General features: G+C 42.3%; 1 pseudogene; it reads right to left on the bottom strand.

Annotated features, from left to right (window-relative positions):
- Positions 1 to 708: 708 nt before the first annotated feature.
- Positions 709 to 1,665, bottom strand: LOC117078025 (annotated as a pseudogene).
- Positions 1,666 to 7,594: the final 5,929 nt, after the last annotated feature.

The raw sequence follows: 7,594 nt of genomic DNA, 5'->3' as shown, positions 1-7,594 counted from the left end.
CATTAATTATACGACAGAATACATGGAGATTTTTTTTTTTTTCACCAAAGCACTTATTATTTGAGGCAAAGAGAAGTCTTGCTGAAGGGACTACAGTTCCAAGCAGTTAAAACTCAACTGTTGTGGCCAGGTGCAGTGGTTCTCACCTGTAATCCCAGCACTTTGGGAGGCCAAGGCAGGAGGATCAGGAGGTCAGGATATCGAGACCATCCTGGCTAACACGGTGAAACCCTGTCTCTACTAAAAACACAAAAAACTAGCCGGACATGGTAGCAGGCGCCTGTAGTCCCAGCTGCTTGGGAGGCTGAGGCAGGAGAATGGCGTGAACCTGGGAGGCAGAGCTTGCAGTGAGCCAAGATCACACCACTGTACGCCAGCCTGGGCAACAGAGCAAGACTCCATTTCAAGAAACAAACAAACAAAAACAAAAAATTCAACTGTTAGTGGCACTATTTTGACCTGGTATATTTTGCTTCCCTTTGGTCAGAAAAGGGTATTCAGGTTATACTTTCCCCAGCGGGGCAAAAAGAACAAAGCAAACTGGAAGAGACTTCTACTCTACTTACACTGCTCTTCAGATCCAACATCAACCTAGATAAGTCCTTGCTGGCCACTCTACAGGTTGCTCTCCCACTGCTGAGTGACACAGGCCAGGCTATACTACATTTGCAAGAAAAAAATGAGACAGGAAACACAGGTATAGGTCACTTAGGGATGAGCAGGCATCCACAGCTTCAAAACTTCATGGAAAGGGTAGTCCTTGTGGGAGGCATAGCTCACCAAGGCACAGACCCTCCAGTTCCTGTTGTAGCTGAGTAAGGTGGTCATATCCTGGCTGCTAAGTTCAAAGTCAAAGACCTTAAAGTTCTCAGCAATGCATTTTGGTGTCACAGACTTGGGGATCACCTCCAAGTTCCTCTGCATGGGGGAACTGGATCAGAATCTGGGCTGCGGTTTTATTGTGCTTGGCTGAGATCACTTTGATCCTGGGATCCTCCAGGATGGAAGGGACTTCAGACTTGGCCCAGGGTCTGTCAGGAGAGCCAAGGGGGCTATAGGTGGTCACCAAGATGCCTTTGGACTGGCAGTGCGGGAGTGAGTGAGGTACGGGTGGCACTCAATCTGCTTAACTGCTGGTTTATACCTTAAGCCAGGTTTATTTAAGATCCTCTCCATCTGGAGATGATTACAGTTGGAGATGCTAATAGCTATCACCAGCCCTTCATCCACCAGCGCTTCCATGGCTGCCCATGTGTTCTCAATGTTAGTGTCATTGGGAACCATGTTGTCTGACTCGTCCAATGGGAAAAATTCCTTTCCAGGCTTAAAGTCGGTCAGCCAGTGAATAAGGTGGAGGTCCAGGTAGTCCAGCTTCATGTTGCTGAGCGTCTTCTGGCAGGATCCTTTCACCAGGACCTTCTTATGGTACGTGCACCCCAGCTTGCTGATAAGCCTCTGGCTTCACCACCTGCTCCCTAAGCTGCTCCTGAATGGCCACCCCCACCTCAGTCTCATTCTGGTACACGTAGGTGCAGTCGATGTGGGGGTACCTGACATCGATTGCCACCTTCACAGCCTTGGTTACCTAGCTCAGAGGGGACTTCCATGTGCCCACCCCAGGATGAGCATCTTGGTGCCATTGGTGAGGACAGGGTGGCTCGCCATGGCTGCTGCGCCTCCCCAGACCCCTGCCCAGAACCGTACATTGAAATTTGTAATATCTAAGTTTTCAGGAAAATCCAAGTGGTAATTAGGAATGCAAAGTTTGGGGAAAGTTTTCATTTGAATACAAATATTGTTATTATTATCTTTAAGTCATGGTTCCTCAAAATTGGCTGCATATTGGAACCAGTTTGGTTTTAAAAATACTGATAGTTGAGATACATTATATGGAGGACTGCCTGCATTAGGGAGGTGTAAAAACCTCTCCAGGTGATTCTAATGTGCAAAGTTTGAGCATAATTGCTTTAATTCAATTCTATCATTTTAATGCTCATATAAATCACCTGGGGGTGTTGTTAAACTCAGTTTCTGATTCAATGGGCCTAGAATGCAATCCAAGATTCTGCATTTCTAACTCTGTTGTTGCTGGTGTGGGTGCCACATTTGGAGTAGCAGGGATCTAAGGCATTGGTTGCGTTTTTGGAGTAAATGGGTATAAGAGAATTTTCTAGTGTCCACCCACTGCCTGTCTTAAGACTGGAAATCTCTTGTGATGAGGAGGTTTGCGATAATTGAACTTTACCTGTAGAGGACATTCTATTATAATGAACACTTGTTGAGAGTTGCTATTCCTGCTGATGCTACTACCTTTGCAAAGGGTGCAGGAAAGGAGAACAGGGGTGCTACTAAGCTGTCTGATTTCACACCCTCTGGCTCTATTCAAAGGGGGTGCTTGGCAGAATGGCAAAGTTTGCCTTTTATACCTTCACCCACGCCTTGCCCTACTCCTTTTCTCCTGGCCTACTAGCCAAGCCAGCCACCTTCCTGCAGCCAGTTTCTCTACTTTACTAATTAAAAATACAGTTTTGAAGATCTTACTCCCTCCAGTTGCACCCCAGTGGAAGGCTCTTAACTGATTCCAGATTGGCAGCCCTCTTAGTGGATAATTCAGGAATGTTACGAACTTCTGTTTGAAAGTGGAGATGAAATCTCCTTTCTTTTGTCTTGTATTCGGTGTTCTACTGACTCACTGCTTCCCAAAACAACATCTTTTTCTGAAATAAGATGTAGTTGCAAATACATTATAGTTTGTGATATATTAGTACCCACACCTTATTATAGCCCATGAGCTAAGGTGCTAACTTCAACAAAGATCCCAATCCCTATGTCTCAAAAACCCTAATCAAATTCGGTTTGGTCTACTTAAATAGTAGACAACATAAACATAACAACATGGGGAAATGTTATTTTCTTAGCAGCAATATCATCCCCAAGGAAGTGGTTTTTTGGGGGTGAATGTTTTTGTTAAGTTTGGATAGAGTGGGAAGTGAGATCTTTTAAGGACACACTTAAGGAAAAAAGTTACAGTTTGCTCTTAGAGTTAAATAAAATGTGCTTATTTGACCAAGTGAGGTATATAAGTTGAGCACAGTAGCTGAGAACAGCAGAAAAGATTTTTGGCAGCTGTGTCAGGAAGGGGGCAGAGAGACGGTGTTACTAATGGAGAGAATAATTTGTTTAGGGCAGGTGGAGATTAGATATCTGGAGGAAATTTCCGTGCATTTAAAAAATGTTTTATTTTTAATTTTTGTGGATATATAGTAAGTGTATATACTTATGGAGTACATGAAATGTTTTGATAGAAGCATGCAATGCATGATAATCACATCATGGAAAATGAGGTATCCATCCATTCAAGCATTTATCCTTTGTGTTACAAACACTTCAATTATAATTTTTCATTTATTTTAAAATTTACAATTTTTATTGACTATCATCACCCAACTGTGGTATCAAATACTAGGTCTTATTCTTTCTAACTATTGTTTTTTGTACCCAAACACCCGCTGCGCCTCCTCACTACCCTTCCTAGGCTCTGGTAACCATCATTCTATTTTCTATATCAATGAGTTCAATTGTTTTGACTTTTAAATCCCACAAATAAGTGAGTACATGTGATGTTTGTCTTTCTGTGCCTGGCTTATTTCACTTAACATGGTGACCTCCAGTTCCATCCATATTGTTGCAAATGACAGGGTCTCATTCTTTCTTTATGGCTGAATAGTACACCATTGGGTATATGTACCATATTTTCTTTCTTTCTCGGTTTATCTGTTGATGGACATTTAGGTTGCTTCCAAATCTTGGCTATTGTGAACAGTGCTGCAACAAATGTAGGAGCTCAGACATTGTTTCGATATACTGATTTCCTTTCTTTTGGGTATATACCCAGCAGTGGGCTTGTGGGATCAAATGGTAGCTCAATTTTTAGTTTTTTTTGAGGAACCTCTAAAATGCTCTACATAGTAGTTGTACCGATTTACATTCCCTTTTCTCCACATCCTTGCCAGCATTAGTTATTGCCTGTCTTGTTGATATAAGCTATTTTAACTGTGGTGAGGTGATACCTCATTGTAGTTTTGATTTGCATTTCTGTAATGATCAAGATGCTGGGCACCTTTTCACATGACTGTTTGCCATTCATATGTCTTTTGAGAAATGTCTATTCAAATTGCTTTGCCATTTTTAAATTGGATTATTAGATTTTTTTCCTATAGAGTTGTTTGAGCTCCTTATATATTCTGGTTATTAATCCTTTGTCACTGGGATGATTGGCAAATATTTTCTCCCATTCTAAGAGCTTTCTCTTCACTTTGTTTATTGTTTCCTTTGCCGTGCAGAAGCTTTTTAACTTGATGTGACCCCATTTGTCCATTTTTGCTTTGGTGGCCTGTGTTTATGGGGTATTACTCAAGAAAATTTTGCCCCAGCCAATGTCATGGAGAGTTTCCCCAACGTTTTCAGGTAGTAGTTTCACAGTGGTGAGGTCTGATATGGTTTGGCTCTGTGTTCCCACCCAAGTCTCATCTTGTAGCTCTCATAATTCCCATGTGTTTTGGGAGGGACCTGGTGGGAGATGATTGAGTTATGGGGGTGGGTCTTTCCCATGCTGTTCTTCTAATAGTGAATGGGTCTCATGGGATCTGATGGTTTTAAAAACAGGAATTTTCCTGCACAAGCTCTTTTTTTGCCTGCTGCCATTCACGTAAGATGTGACTTGCTCCTCCTTGCGTTCCGCCATGATTGTAAGGCCTCTCCAGCAATGTGGAACTGTGAGTCCAATTAAGCCTTTTTTTCTTTCTTAAACTCCTCTCGGGCATGTCTTTATCAGCAGCGTGAAAATGAACTAATACAGTAAATTGGTACTGGGAGTGGGGGCTGCTGAAAAGATACCGAAAACGTGGAAGCGACTTTGGAACTGGGTAACAAGCAGAGATTAGAACCGTTTGGAGGGCTCAGAAGAAGACAGGAAAATGTGGGAAAGTTTGGAACTTCCTAGAGACTTGAATGGCTTTGACTAAAATGCTGACAGTTATATGAACAATAAGGTCCAGGCTGAGGTGGTCTCAGATGGAGATGAAGAACTTGTTGGGAACTGGAGTAAAGGTGACCCTTGTTATATTTTAGCAAAGAGACTGGCAGCATTTTGCCCCTACCTTAGAGATTTGTGGAACTTTGAACTTGAGAGAGATGATTTAAGGTATCTGGCAGAAGAAATTTCTAAGCAGCAAAGCATTCAAGATGTGACTTAGGTGCTGTTAAAGGCAGTTTTATAAGGGAAGCAGAGCATAAAAGTTTGGAAAATTTGCAGCCTGACAATGCCATAGAAAAGAAAATCCTATTTTCTGAGAAAGCCAAGCCAACTGCAAAAGTTTACATAAGTAACACAAAGATCCAATGTTAATCCCCAAGACAATGGGGAAAATGTCTCCAGGGCATGTCAGAGGCCTTCACTGCAGCCCCTCTCATCACAAGCCCAGAGGCCTAGTAGGAAAAAGTAGTTTAGTGGGCTGGACCCAGGGTCCTCAAGCTGTGTGAAGCCTAAGGACTTGGTGCCCTATGTCCCAGCTGCCCAGCCAGGGCTGAAAGGGGCCAAGATAGATCTCAGACTATGCCTTCAGAAGGTGCAAGCCTCAAGCCTTGGCAGCTTCCATGTGGTACTGAGCCTGCCAGTTCACGGAAGTCAAGAATTGAGGTTTGGGAACCTCTGCCTAGATTTCAGAAGATGTGTGGAAACACCCTGATGCCCAGGCAGATGTTTGCTGTAGGGGCAGGGTCCTCATGGAGAACCTCTGTTAGGGTAGTGCAGAGGGAAATGTGGGGTGGGACCTCCCACACAGAGTTCCTACTGGGGCACTGCCTAGTGGAGCTGTGAGAAGAGGGCCACCGTCCTCCAGATCCCAGAATGGTAGATCCACTGAAAGCTTGCACCCTGCCCTGGAAAAAGCTGCACACACTCAAGGCCAGCCCATGAAGGCAGCTGGGAGGGAGGCTGTACCCTGCAAAGCCACAGGGGCGGAGCTGCCCAAGACTATGGGAACCTACCTCTTGCATCAGCACGACCTGGATATGAGACATGGAGTCAAAGGTGATCATTTTGGAGCTTTAAGATTTGACTTCCCTATTGGATTTCAGACTTGCATGGTGCCTGTAGCCCCTTGGTTTTGGCCAATTTCTCCCATTTGGAATAGCTGAATTTACCCAATGCCTGTACCCCCATTGTATCTAGGAAGTAACTAAATTGCATTTGATTTTACAGGCTCATAGTGGAAGGGATTTGCCTCTTCTCAGATGAGACTTTGGACTGTGGACTTTTGAGTTAATACTGACATGAGTTGAGACTTTGGGGGACTGTTGGGAAGGCATGATTCGTTTTGAAATGTGAAGATATGAGATTTGGGAGGGGCCAGGAGTGGAAAGATGTGGTTTGACTCTGTGTCCCTAGCCACATCTCATCTTGTAGCTCCCATAATTCCAAAGTGTTGTGGAAGAGACCCCATGGGAGATGATTGAATTGTGGTGGCAGTTCTTTCCCATGCTGTTCTCCTTATAGTGAATGGGTCTCACGAGATCTGATGGTTTTAAAAATGGGAGTTGTCCTACACAAGCTTTTTTTTTTTTTTTTGCCTGCCACCATCCACGTAAGATGTGACTGGCTTCTCCTTATATTCCACTATGATTGTGAGGTCTACCAATCCACGTGGAACTGTGAGTCTACTTAAGCCTCTTTCTTTTGTAAATTGCCTGGTCTCAGGCATGTCTTTATCAGTGGCGTGAAAACAAACTAATACAAGGTCTTACATTTAAGTCTTTAATAATTTTGATTTGACTTTTGTATATGGCAAGAGATAGGAGTCTAGTTTGATTCTTCTGTATATGGTTGTCCAGTTTCCCCAGCAACATTAATTGAAGAGAATGTCTTTTCCCCAGTGTATGTTCTTGGTGCCTTTGTTGAAAATCAATTCACTGTATGTGTGCGGGTTTGTTCCTGGGTCTGTACTGTGTTCCATTGGTCTATGTGTCTGTTTTCATGCCAGTACCTTTCTGTTTTGAGTACTATAGCTCTTTAGTATAATTTGAAGTCAAATAATGTGATTCTACTAGTTTTGTTCTTTTTACTTAAGACAGCTTTAGCTATTCTGGGTCTTTTGTGGTTCCATATAAATTTTAGGATGGGTTCTATCTATTTTTTTGAAAAATATTATTGATAGGGATTGCATTGAATCTTTAGATTGCTTTGTGTATATGGAGATTTTAACAATATTGATCTTTCTAATGTGTGAACATTGAACATCTTTACATTTTGGTGTCCTCTTCAATTTCTTTCATCAAAGTGTTTTATAGTTTTTGTTATAGAGCTTATATACTTCTTTGGTTAATTCCTAGATATTTAATTTTATCAGTTTATTTCTTCAACATGATGTACACTAGGAATCATTTTTCTTGTTGCTTTGTGGCACCTGTAGTAAATGACCCATTTCTTATGAACACAATGGGGCATTTTGGTATCTAATTTATAATCATAAAATGTAAATTAACTTATATCACTCCTACACTCAAAATTTCCTAGTAGTTCTCCACCATATGCAGA

The sequence above is a fragment of the Trachypithecus francoisi genome, unplaced genomic scaffold, assembly GCF_009764315.1.
Source record: "Trachypithecus francoisi isolate TF-2019V2 unplaced genomic scaffold, Tfra_2.0 Lachesis_group0, whole genome shotgun sequence".
Taxonomy (NCBI): Eukaryota; Metazoa; Chordata; class Mammalia; order Primates; family Cercopithecidae; genus Trachypithecus; species Trachypithecus francoisi.
Note: the sequence above shows the minus strand (reverse complement) of the source record. Positions and strands in the feature narration are given on the sequence as shown.